Source organism: Anarrhichthys ocellatus, unplaced genomic scaffold, assembly GCF_004355925.1.
Source record: "Anarrhichthys ocellatus isolate YVR2014 unplaced genomic scaffold, GSC_Weel_1.0 scaffold19, whole genome shotgun sequence".
NCBI lineage: Eukaryota > Metazoa > Chordata > Actinopteri > Perciformes > Anarhichadidae > Anarrhichthys > Anarrhichthys ocellatus.
The window spans coordinates 2,071,352-2,084,605 of record NW_022280049.1 but is presented as its reverse complement, the minus strand read 5'-3'; the positions used below and the strand labels follow the sequence as shown (position 1 = coordinate 2,084,605).

Sequence of the window (13,254 nt, the reverse complement as noted above, 5' to 3'; positions counted from 1 at the left end):
GAAAAGAATAGATATCATCACTCATCTTCAACTCCACATCCTTATGTGCGTCTCTTTTCTTTTCTCCGTCTGCTTCTCTGTCCGCTATCAGACTCGAGGAATATATTGACTTCTTCTTTTATCTTGATCCTGCTCATTTTCTGCATATTATTTGAGGACAGATAGTTCGTTTCTCGGTCCAATCTGGTACTGGATGTGTAATGGACGTTGGATAATGGAGGAGATGTTGAGGGTAACAAAGGCAGAAGTGGGAAAAGATTACAGTTGTTAATTATTAAGGCTTAGATGAGATATTGGTTGTGCTGTTGCTTTTTGGGGTAAAAACCTTGTGTTTCCAAAATGTATTTTTCACACGAACAAAGGAGGATTTATAAACGTTGTCAGTGGATTTTATGGGGTGAATAGCCACGACATTATTCTCACTTGAACAAAAAATCCCCAACATGACAATAGTGATAAAAAACAAACACATGTTTGACACTCATATTAAAAGCCCAAGACGAGCTCCATTTAATAAAAGATTATAACAGTGTAACATTTTAGGCTGCTAAGATTAATATTGCTGTGCCATGTCCATGAGGTATATATATTTCAACATTGTATGTACGTCAACCAGGTTTCAAGAAGATGACAGAGAGGAAGAAACAACACAGAGAAGGAGGGAGGTTGGGGTGATGGAGAGAGAGAGAGAGAGAGAGAGAGGGAGAGAGAGAGAGAGAGAGAGAGAGAGAGAGAGAGAGTAAGAGAAAGCCATTCAATTATTTTGAAATATTAAGTAAATATATCTATCTGTTTTCAAATACGTTTGCCATTCCTTTGGTGAAAGACCTACTGTACTGAAAGATTTAGTTCATTCTGAATTTCCATCCCTGCCCACCACGTCTGCCTCCGTGTACAGCTTCCCCCTGGCTATTTTTCTAAAACTGTCCTCACCTGCAAAATGGAGTTTTGTTACGGCACACAAATCTATAACACGTTTAAATTCCTTCTGTTTTTTGTTGTTGACCGATGACGGGTGCAGAAAAGCAAACCTAATTGGTGCTATATTATCAGAAGAAAGAGAGTTAAGGTGCTGCAGTCATCTGTTTTCTACCAGGCTGCAGAAAGACTTGTACAGACACACACTATAAGGTGGACTAGATGGGAGTTTTGTGATACCCAACCATGAAATGCTTTATTTTGAAACAGCCTTTGGAGCACCGCTGTGAAAGAATAGGGAACATGGAACCACAGTTAATAATGTAATTAGCTTTGTGGCCCTTGGCTATGTTTGTACCCTGTGAAACAAGAAAAAAAGCCATCAACATGATCTTAGCAGTAATGATTGTGCTTTTACTGTAAGCATGTGTGTGTTTGTGTGTAAAGCGTACATAGTTATGTGCACAATTATAATTGCGTGCGTGTGTTAAGAGAGGATGCAAATATTTTCCCCAAAGACTGCACACATCTCCCAAATGCTGCATGACCCCGAGCATTTTCAACTATGGCTGTTGCTAGACTAGGGACACGAAGTCTCCATTTTTGGCTTGAATGCTTTTAAAGTTGAAGAGAGATTTTGTGTTCCATGACTGTTTATGTTAATTCTTTCAACCATTTCCCTCTCCATGAGTTAATGCCGAATGCTACAATATGTAAAGCTCAAAATGAAGACGTCAGGAAAAAGAACAAGATTCAGGCAATGTTCAGTTCAACTTTGGCCTTTTGTGAAGCCCCCTTATTCAATAATTTATATTCAGACCTATGTTTTCTCACCAAAAATAAACAGTGATAATGATCTGTTGACCTCCGCTTAGTTATTGCCACATGGCATCAGAAATCAACGCACTACACCTCTAGCGCTAGTTTTCATTGTGTCGGGAGGGCGTGTCAATATACGCTTGTTACATGCATAGTGTCATTTAAAAATAAACGTTCGTCTTCACAGGAAGTTAGGTTTAAGCTGTGTGGCTGCTCTAACCTGTTAACATGGGCACCAGAATGAAACCGGTACACCGCCTCCACCTAGACTCCTCTGTGGGCTTCTCTCCGAAATCGCTTTTTCGAGAATTAAATAGGCAAATATTTATGCAGGGAGTGCAGTTAGTGACAGTGTGGGCTCTATGGTAGCTCTGAATGTTAGATGGAGTAACAGAAGGGGGCGGGGTTTAGCAAAGTGTCAATTTGTACTGAAGACAAAGCACAGTGTTCTCCCTCTCTCATTGAGGGCAGAAAGCTGGTCCGAGCACACACATATCTTACAATCCAGTCTTCAAAGTGTGGTTTTATTTTTTGCATTTGCTGCAAGTGTTTTGCTTCCCCCAGTTGATAGTTTGGGATCCTGGCCAAGTAAAGTAATGACTTCACACTGCATTGCTCATCTGCGGAGCACTAGCGTGATTCTCAGATATGTGCTGACACAAAAGACCAATTCATATGCATGTTGTTACTCAGATATTTATCGCCGCAGTGACACTGCCAGTTTATTACTGTGGTTGTATTTTTTTGTGTCTCATGTGCATCTGATGCCATGAATCCAGCTCGGGCAGATTGGTCCTATGATACAGCAGCAGGAACAGCTGGTTGTCAGGGGTGACCACAAGAGAGAGCGTGCAAGCTGTAGTTAGAGAGAGAGAGAGAGAGAGAGAGAGAGAGAGAGAGAGAGAGAGAGATTTGTCAAATAGTTTTCTGAGTGGCTACTCTTTTTGCTCATGATGTGTGCGGCCCTCTCTTTCTATCTCTATCTAATGACTGCTTCTCTTCTGTCCGTTCTTTAGAAATACAAAAAGGTTTCTGTAGGAAGTAAATTAATCAGTGATCCTCTTCAATCACATTTCAGTCTCACCCGTCATATTGGAGTTTCGGAGTCCTTTATTCCTGTATTTCGAAAAAAATGATTCCTTCTGATCATACTCAGTCCTATTAAACTATACAACAAGTTAAAAATGTCTCTACCGAGGTTTTACTAGAGATGCCCATACCGGTTTAACACAGTACGATACTACAACATAATGAAGAGTATTCAAAAACCTATCTAAGAAGTAAATTCTACTAACCAAGCATTATCTGTATAGCCACAGCCTGTAGCTGCATGCCACTGAACTCAAGTTATATCAATTTGCCTATATGCTCATTGCAATTACAGTAAACACGTGTCACCCAAATGCTACAATAGAGATCAATGGGGAAGATGCATTAGCTACATGAGACTGTGGCAGCACAGACAGCTCTCGTTTCACAATCAATTCACTGGTGGTTTTAGTCTTTTCATGAGATTTGTCTATAACAACAAAAATATTAAATGTGAGAAAAAAAACTCCTCTCCACATCAAGTGTTTTTAGATCTTGCAGAGCTTTTACAGATGGACAGAAATCATTTAGCCAAACATGACTGAAGATGGGAGCAGTGCTTAGATTTCAAATCATCTCGAACGGGGGAAGCAGTTGGTTGTGAGTGTGTGCATTCATGCGTGTCTCAGAGAGGGTTTACATGTCTTGCAACACAGCTATCCACTCGTGCAAGTGTTTGCGAGACTGAAATAATGCGTGATGTTTCCCCTCGTTTTAAATGCCGTTCACTGTAATTGGTGTGATCTGTAGGTTTTGTCGAGTGCCATGTCTGTTTTTATAATGTGATTTTTACGTGCCTCTGCAGAGCTGCCAGCTTGTGCCAAGTATACTCTCCTTACATGTGCATCAGACTACTGATTGGATTCTGAAAGTATGTCCAGGCTTTATATTTGCTGGTGATCAGGACGTCTCTGTGAGCCATATTTCGTGTGTCTGTTTGTGCACTTGGGCAAAGGTTGCACCACAAGTTATATCAATTTTTTCTACCCTACTATCCTTGGGATGTTCTGCTCTCTCTAATGACTAAGGGGTAGTTTACAGAGAGGATAAAATAGCAGCTGCGTGTGAAAGTACAATTTATAGCCAGATCACAGAAATTATTTCAGGACTGTAATGTGCTTTTGATTACATTTTGTACATTTGGACGTTTCCTCTGTTGCCCAATGATGCTTGTGTCTATATTTACTGCTATAAAAACTGCCATTATCGACCAACACATGTATTTTCTGCAAAAGAACACCCAATCAACCTCAGACATCCACTCCATCAACTGGCAGCCTAACCAGTGATGGGCTGAGTGGCATCTAGATGGATGTTGCAGAATGGCTTTTGAAATCAACCTCTAAATCATCCACTCTGAAACAGCCGTATAATGGAAAATATTGATATTTTTTTGGCATATGCTGAATGTACCGCCTCTGGAATTAATCATGGCATTGAGAAAAGTGCTCTCTGACCGTCGGCCTGCCTCGGCGCTTCACCTGTCTCATTCCTTCCATTTGCGCCTGTCCAGTGTCTCTATAACTTGCCCAGTCACATGATGAGATCTGAGAAGTCTGGTCATCAGAGTAATGGCTTTCCTTCTGTTGATTCCTCCTGGGTCCCTGGCCCTGCTGCGTCCAGTGATGTATGCTTCATGCAACGTCACTAGACACCTCATCTCTCTCAGCCACACAGGCACCTCTAAATAAGCACATCCACCCTGGGTCAACCTCTGGAAATGCACTTTTACAGAAGAAAAAAGGCACCATAAGAATTTTAGAGTCATGTATTGGGGCTTGAGATTATTAATGGAGGGTTGAGGGGAGAAATCTTCTGTTGGCAGAGGTTGTAAACGGACCTGCAGGGGCAGCCACAGGAGAGTCTCAAGGTTGCAACAGCAACGTTACATCTTTAGTAATATAATTGTCAGTGTTTATTTTCGTGTGTTTTCTCAGCTTGCAACTCTAATTATGCAGCAAATCAGAGCTTCCTTCTCCGTCCCGAGGCTTCTACCCCAACTTCCACCGTCCTCTCTGGCTACAGTGAGCACCCTTTTTTCCAAAATCATCTATGGCATTCCTTCAACATTAGCACCCTCAGCTACACTGACACGCAGCCTCAAGACTTTCATTCAAAAACTTGCCAAATGTGGAGTGTGAGTTAAATATATACGAATCACAAATGAAACACTGAGGAAAAGCAAAGCCAAATGGTCACCCCCCAAAACCAGCAGAAGCCCACAGGATATGGCACTCAAATAAATCATATTCAAATGCCATGGACTTTCACCCTCTGGCTCTGTCTGTCTCTATTCTATTTTCTCCTCCCTGTTTTACCCTTTTCTTTCCAGCTGACATTCCCCAGACGTCTGATGGATATCGGACCATGTCCTCCAGGAGACATATTCCATTATCCTGCTGCCACAGCGCTCATTCACAGACCCATCTCCCTTCTAATCAATGACCATGCAGCACAGCAGCACAGCAGGCATTAACAAACAAGACACACACGGCAGAGCCTTCGTAAATTATCAAGCCAATGGACGAACACAGATGAGAATCAAAGGAGCAAAGTAATCTACATCTCAGACGACACATAGCTGATCCCTTCACATCTGCGCAGATCAATACAGATGGAAATCCAGCAGAAAAGCCCCAGCTGTGCTGTCTCTTACCTGCGTGTCTCTGTGGTTGTCCTCCTCTCTGTGGCTGTGCTTGATGAAGACCCTCGTTCTACACAGCCATGCCCTCCTATATGGGCATGCATCTGTGGGGCAGATCAGAGGTCTAGCCTTGTATATGTCAGCCTAGAGAAGAGGCGGGATCAAGGATCAGAGAGTCCTCCCGGCTGGCAGCCCCGTCTAGCGCATCTCCTTGTGTCTCCCGCTCTCCTGGGTCATTCCAGCCAGCCCCTCAGCAACCGCAGAGCCAGGGAGCGAGCGTTTGAGGGGGGGTGGAGGGGTGGGAGGTGCTTAGAGGACTGAAGCAAACATGGAACGGAGAGCAGAGCACCTCCTCCTCCTACATGTCCGACTGCAGCCAGTGGACATGCTACTGCTGGAGCCTCGGTCCACCTCCCGTTTTCTGGCACTGCATGTGTGTGAGTGAGTGAGTGTGTGCGTTTTTTTTGTGTGTTTGCGCGTCAGTGCTGGCTCCACTCTGTGTGCGGCGTGTGAAAATAGTCTCTTCCCTCACTGTTAATGCTGCCGGTGGCTCCGAGATGCTGAGGCAGTGTGAGAGAGGAGGAGAGGGACAGCGAGAGAGAGAGAGAGAGAGAGAAAGAGAGGTGTGTGTGTGTGTTTGTGGGAGCGGGGGAGGAAGAATGGCAAGGGAAAGAATAGGAAAGGTTGTTTTCCCTCCTCCTCCATCTATCCTCATCAATTCAATCAGGGATGCATGGCCATGGCTGAGTTAATGAGTCATCTATACCTAGACGCATGTCGCTGTGTGTGACAGACAACGAGAGAGAGGCAAATGTGTGCTGTACATAAGCAGAGTCTTCATTTCATTTGTGCATTGCATAGCTTGCACGTGTACTGTGTACAAATGCATACTTGTAAATCATTTGAATGCAAATTAACATGTTTTACTGTGCTAGCTGAGAAGTTTGTAGCCTGCTATGTACACGCATCATGTACACACAGCTTAAATGCACCCACAGCCAAACATACACAGAAGAGAGGAGCACCTCAGATCTCCTCAGGCTATGAGTATATCAACAGCCCGGAGAACCTACCGCCTGAACAGGATACCTGGCTCCCTCAATGCCCAGGGGAATGATATGTCACACATCAACACTGCAGAGGATCCTCAGGAGAGGAGAGGAGAGGAGAGGAGAAGAAGAATAAATATGAAAGCCCCTGTGGTGAGACACCTCTCCTAAACGAACCTCAAAGGCAGGTGGGCCATTTGATTAGAGGGAGAAACAAGAAATGGGAAGGAAAGAAAATGAGAAAGACAAGAGGTGAAATGTGGAGGCTCAGTTTCACTGACAGTGCGCTCTGTTTTGTTCTCTGAGCATGCTGTCTGTTCTGCTTTGACTGCCTCAAGAATTAAAGAGACAGAGGGTAGAAAGAAACAGATTGTAGAAGATTTAAGATCTGCAGATAGGAAGAAAGGCTTTTGAAATTTACAGAGAAAGAAATACAGAGTAGGAAAGAGAGAGAGAGAGAAATGCATGCACTAAGACATTTGCAAATCTGATAAAAAACATACATTTAAAATTCACATGGAGCATACTAAACAACCTCTTCATCTTTTCTTTCTTCCTTCCTTTCTTTCTCAGATACGTCGGTCCTTGCATCCTCTTTAGTTATATATTTGTCTTCAGAAGAATCCTCTCTTACCTCTCTATGTAACTGGCTTGGATCAAACCAAGTCCTCTGGTCAGCTTGAAACTGAGATTCCTGTTAGAACAGCAGTGAATAACATTGGTCACCCCTGTCAACCTGACAGAAAAGTCTATGGACAATCTCCAGCATCTCTGCAAACTGAAAATGTCTAGTCAGACAGACGTACTTGTTTGAAGCAGCGGAAAGACTTGCAGGATGTTTGGGCCTGCCGACAGCCATGCTTGCAGTTTTATGTGTCTGGACTGTGAAGGCAGTCTAAAGAGTTTGTACCTCTGCTGCAGCACAGCACACCGACTTTCATTTCTTGCTTTCTTGATAATCAACAGCCTTCATGCGTTTCAGAAACTGATTCTCCCAGATATGAGTGCATGAACAATCCTAACCAAAAAGAGTGAATTTTGTACCTGCTATAGCAAATTCAAATTATGGAAAGGACTTACAACATGAAGAGGAAGTCATGGATTTGGAGGAACTGATTAACAACAGTTTAAAATTGCGTCACAATGTGCCTTGTAATTCATCCCAAAGCAGAGCTCGGAGTAGCCTTACTAAATCCAGACCTGATCCTTCATGGGAAACAGTTCTGCGCTGACCTGGGGTCTGCTTTTGAAACAATTCCTGACGCTCCGCTGTGTTAATCTGCTGCTAAATCAGGCTTTAGGAGTGAACCGAGGCAGCGACTGAGGCAATCTCGTGGAGAAGAAGCAGCCTTGTGGAGTGTGTGTGTGGGGGTAATTATGCATGAGGAAGACGGTTAGTACTGCGTTGGATGTTGGCAGAGGACTAACAGATGGTAATTCCCTCTGGCTCCTGCACTTCTGGCAGACCTCTGGATTACAAATGCACTGGTACCTATTCACAAACACATATCATATGCTCTCATACAGATGTGCTGCAGCAGTCACAGAGGTCCAGTTGTTGTGTTTGCGCTAATGCTACACTGCTGTTGCAGCTGGAAGAAAAAAGGAAAGTCCAGAAACATAAGCAGGCTTTATTAATCTTTATTAAGACCATTTACTAATACTTTGAACATTAGTTATTATCAATTATTAAGGTTGGGAGAAATCCCCCTTGGAACAGGAAAGTTTATCTACCAATAGACGTGTGAGAGTAAGTACAGATATTTAAATATTTTGGTACTTGATGGAAGCAAATCATTCTTTATTGGGAACATGTGGTATATTTGTCTGTATTTGTTATATTTGTATGTATTAATAATTAATATGTATGTGTGTATATAAACAAGTAACAACAAACAAAGAATGAGTTTTATAGCTCTGCACATTATCGATCGCCATTTCCCTTTGAGCAATGACCGAAAAATACTTTGGAATGAAAGACACCTGTGTTACACGTCTGACAAAGCTCCACCTGACTCACCTGAGAAAAGGGAGGAATAAAAACACGAGTGTCCACTCTATGAGAGAAGATTTTCAAAGGAACAACCACCTTTAAACTTGACATTAAAGAATCTGTGTGAGGCCTACAGGACAGCGATGAGAAAGCTTCAGAGGTTCTCTGCAGTCTGCACTCTGAGAAACTTTAACTCTTCTGTCTGGACTATCAGCGTGTGTCAAATCTACAGAGATACAAAAACACACAACAACCACAGATTCAAACCCACTGCTCCAGTGATCCCTGAAGCTCTTACAGGACAAAAGTTAAAGAAATTGTGATTGAGGTTTCGACCAAAGAGCAGAACACAATCGTGTCCAGACCCGACACACGGAGAGGCAGATTAATGAGCAGTTTACGAAGTTTCACCACTTTCTAAAAGAGGAAGAGGAGGCCAGAATGGCTGCTCTGAGGGAGGAAGGGGAGCAGAACAGCCAGATGGTGAAGGACAAGAGTGACACTCGAGAGATAGAAGCTCTTTCAGACACAGTCAGAACCACGGAGTGGGAGCCCAGAGCTGAAGACATCCCTGTACAACTGCAAGGCTGCTGTGGAAAGAGTCCAGCAGCGTGCCCTGCAGGAGAATCCAGAGCCACTCACAGGACCTCTGACAGATGTGGCCAAACACCTGGACAACCTGACCTTCAGCATCTGTGACAAGATAAATGAGCGTCCTACTCTCCTGTGATTCTGTGCCGGTCTACCCCTCATCATGTCTGAACATCTAAACAGTGTGAGATGTGGTGAGAGGTGGCTTCTTCCTGAAAAGCCCAGAGAGGATTAAAGATGACTTCTGTCTTGGGCTCCACGGGCTTCCACTAGGGGATTATGGAGCATATTATGGTTTTAAAAAGGTGAATGCTCAGCTTGGTCACTACCAGCTTGAATCACTGCTCTCTCTGGGAAGGAAAAGCTCGAGACAATCAGAGTCAGTCTGGACCAGAAGAGAGGAAAGCTGTCATTCTCTGATCCTGGCTGGATCAGGTTGTCTCCATTCATTAACATTAAAGACACTGCCAGAACAGAGCAGAGAGATAATATCAGCAGTCTGAGTGAAGGTTCAGACTTAATGCAAAATGAGAATAAGGCTACTTTGTACTGAATTTGGGATGTGAGGACAGATAGTTTGAGTTCAGAGTTTAAATCTGTATACATTTGGTAAATGGGTTTCTTCCGATCTTGTACAGTTCTTGTTAGGAGAATGTTCACACAGTGTCTTTCTGCAGGTGTGACATAACCTGTAATCGATTACATTCTGTCGTCCATCTCTGCGACAACGGGTCGATTTGACCGCCACCCATTTTAGTCATGGACCACTCTGCTTCAGGAAGATGTTTTTTGCTGCTCTTTTTGTCGAACCTATCCTTTAGTTCTGTATGGCTTTGTGAGCGAGACTGTGTCGACAGCTTTGGCAATATTTTCAGGCCCACTGATACCACTACTGATTCTGCTAAATGTGTTTATTCATCTGCTGATTTGTAAACAGCCGGACAAGGTTCCCACTGTGAAGTTATTCTTTTAATTTATGTGTTTTCTTCATTGTTGTCCGTGAAACTTGCTCACAAATGGAGCACAACAGGCGTTCTTATAAAGCAAATTAAGGGTTGTTGATCATGCTAATACCTGCACATGCACAGGGGGTATTCATCAAGTTGAAATAAGTTTGTGCAGTGAAGAGTGTTGGCTGAATCGGACCTGGAACAGTACAAGCAAACCCGATTGAAAAAGAAGTGAGAGAGATTGAGGAGAAGGATGATGTGTTGTGTGACAGCCTACAAATTACAGCATCATTTTAAATCTCTATGTGGCATAAACATGCAGGTACAATGGAAGAAGACAAGAGTTTAAAGGAAAAGGGGATAAAAACATGGTGTATAGGATGCATATTTAAATAAATTACACTGAAGGCTTTGAATATTCACATGGTAACAATGTAACAATATTGATATTGTAATAACATTTATCTTAAAATGATGATATTAAAATGTAGATTACAGTGTAAAACATTTAAATGATAGTATTAAATACTAAAGTGTACATCTCTAGACTACGCCTGGGAGAAGGTTGCACCTTTATAGCTATGAAATGGTATGGTTTTTAGATTCTAATGATATACTTGGGAACAGTGTTGCAGTTTTGTGGTGAAAGAATTAACGTTGATGTCAGAGAAGAACCTAGAGGAGCACTTATGTCCTGTCTCATCATTAGATCAAAAGCAATTAAAGACACGGAGACAAACTTTCACTCACACACCTTTTTTGAGCTTTTAGGCTTTTTTTTTTAAAGCATACAGTACAAAAACCAAGTGTGGTGAGCTGCTCGTCACTAACAAATGGCATGTTAATGACCAGCCATGACAGCTGTTATTGTTTTCACCTTGTGAGTCTGTGTGTGTGTCATTGTGGCAAATGGTGGTCCTGGAGACACATACTGTAGCAGGAACTACCACAGAGGAGGTTTTAAGTACTTTAACAGGTGTTTACATTTCTGTCTGTGTACAGATTTTGTCTACAGATTGAAATAGCGTCGCAACGGAGGCCCGATTTGCCGTCGCGGCTGATTTCTTTATTGCAAGATGGTCTCTAGTGTTCCACGTTTTTCCCAACTTTTTTGGAAAGCTTGCATTCCAGCTGAGGCAACGAATGTTCACTTAACCAGTGAAATGACAAAATAAATATCAAATGCTGACTGTAATATATTGTAAAGCATTACTTATTCCAAAAATAATTAGACAGCACAGTCTATTGTGGTGGAAAATTTCTAGGTTAATCGGGAGGAGAGAGTTTTTGTTCTCCAATCAATGATGAAGTCATCAGAAGATTCAAAGTTGTCTTTTTCCATTTATTCTCTTGCGCAAGAGGGAAGAAAGCACAGCAACTACGTATTCAGTAGACTGCGTGAAACCTTCTTAGAAGTGCAATATTCAACATCATTTATGCATACAAAAGTGCACGCCTTTACAACTTCAGATAATGCGTAAAAAGGGGAGTGAAAGTATTTCAGACAAAGGATGTCTGTTAGTCAAGGTCTCTCTGTGTCTCCGTCTTACCAACAAAGAAACAGCGTACAAGATAACAGATAACAAGACACCTGGATACTAAACTAATTAAAATCATCTCCTGACTTCCTCACATCGAGTAGTATATTCTTTAAACATTACACATGATACTATAACATAACCTAACTTATATACGTGGTCAAGATATCTGTATTACGATCTATACTGTAACATAATTTCCCATTACATTCCACTCTTTTGATTATACAGTAATCACACAATATTGCAAAAATATGTTACAAGGACAGTCCAATAACAACAGAAGTATTACTCCAAAATAAGATTTTAAAATACATCATCATGTGAGATATCTGAAGAAAAGCTGTTTTTGTGAGATAAAGGATCTCTGTAATGTAGCAAGCAACAGTTAATATTAAAAGAAATTAAAATATTGAATAATAATAAAACAAAGAAATGCAGATGGGAAGCACCCTCGATGGTAACGGTCTGTTACTCTGCGATGTCCTCCTGATGCTTCTCTGCGCGACTGAGGACAACACAGAACTAGTCTGTCGGAAGCCCCAGTTCCCACGGAGGTGACACAGAAAACTTTTCTGCGCGTCACTTGTCGCACCCTTGATGGTGACGCAGCTAAGGCAGTCCGTCACTTGTTGTAGGTGATGGCACACCTGATGAAGGGGTTGAACTCGTCTCCGCCGGTGAAGGGACCCTTATGCAGTGTGTTGCGTGCATCCAGGTTGCCCTCTCTGCCACCGTAACACAGCCGTGTGGGTGATGAGTAGTATCTGGAAAGGACCTTGGCACCGCTTGGCTGTCCAGCTCCCCGTCCTTCACCACCACGAATTCACCAGGCTGCAGTTTGTGTCAAGTCAGTAGGTTCAGTAAGGTCAGTGTGTCAGTAGGTCAGTAGGGTCAGTAGGGTCAGTGGTCAGTGTGCACACTCTGTCATAGGAACTAAATATGTCAGTTACAGTTAAACCCGATGCCCCTTGAGAATACACATATCTACTGCTAATTGTTTTTTTTTGATTTGGGAAATATAAATGAGTAGCCCCAGAGTCTACAAGAAAAGATACATTTTTACCATTTACTTCAAGGTCTCTCTGTGTCTCCATCTTACCAACAAAGAAACAGCGTACAAGATAACAGATAACAAGACACCTGGATACTAAACTAATTAAAATCATCTCCTGACTTCCTCACATCGAGTAGTACATTCTTTAAACGTTACACATGATACTATAACATAACCTAACTTATATATGTGGTCAAGATATCTGTATTACGATCTATACTATAACATAATTTCCCATTACACTATGTCCACATAAATACTGTTATGCAGAACACAGAATTTATCTATATCAATATAACAATATAATAAAACAGATAAAAGTGTAAACAGTAAGTAAAGTTTGAATAAAGCTTTACCTGAAAAATATCACAATGGTACTTGGATGACATTGGTATTATTGAGGAACAGCTAATTACGTAAATAATAAAGTGTTACTACTTCCAGGTGCGTGCACAATAAAACTCAATACATCATATTTTAAGTTAATATAATAAAGTAGTAGTTTAGCTGTCTTTCATAATAAAACTATTGTGAAAGGAGATCCAGGCTGATCCTTCATAAACGTGTTACCTGCTTATTTACTGTATTTCTTCGCATTACCCAATA

General features: G+C 41.9%; 1 protein-coding gene across 4 annotated transcripts in view; it reads right to left on the bottom strand.

Moving 5' to 3' along the window:
• Positions 1-6,049, bottom strand: part of frmpd3 (FERM and PDZ domain containing 3) — a 72,285-nt gene extending 66,236 nt beyond the window's left edge. For all 4 annotated transcript variants that reach the window (XM_031857615.1, XM_031857620.1, XM_031857617.1 and 1 more), the window contains exon 1: positions 5,483-6,049. The gene's annotated coding sequence lies outside the window, so the exon portion shown is untranslated. The remainder of the gene's footprint in view (positions 1-5,482) is intronic.
• Between the last annotated feature and the right edge of the window lie 7,205 nt (positions 6,050-13,254).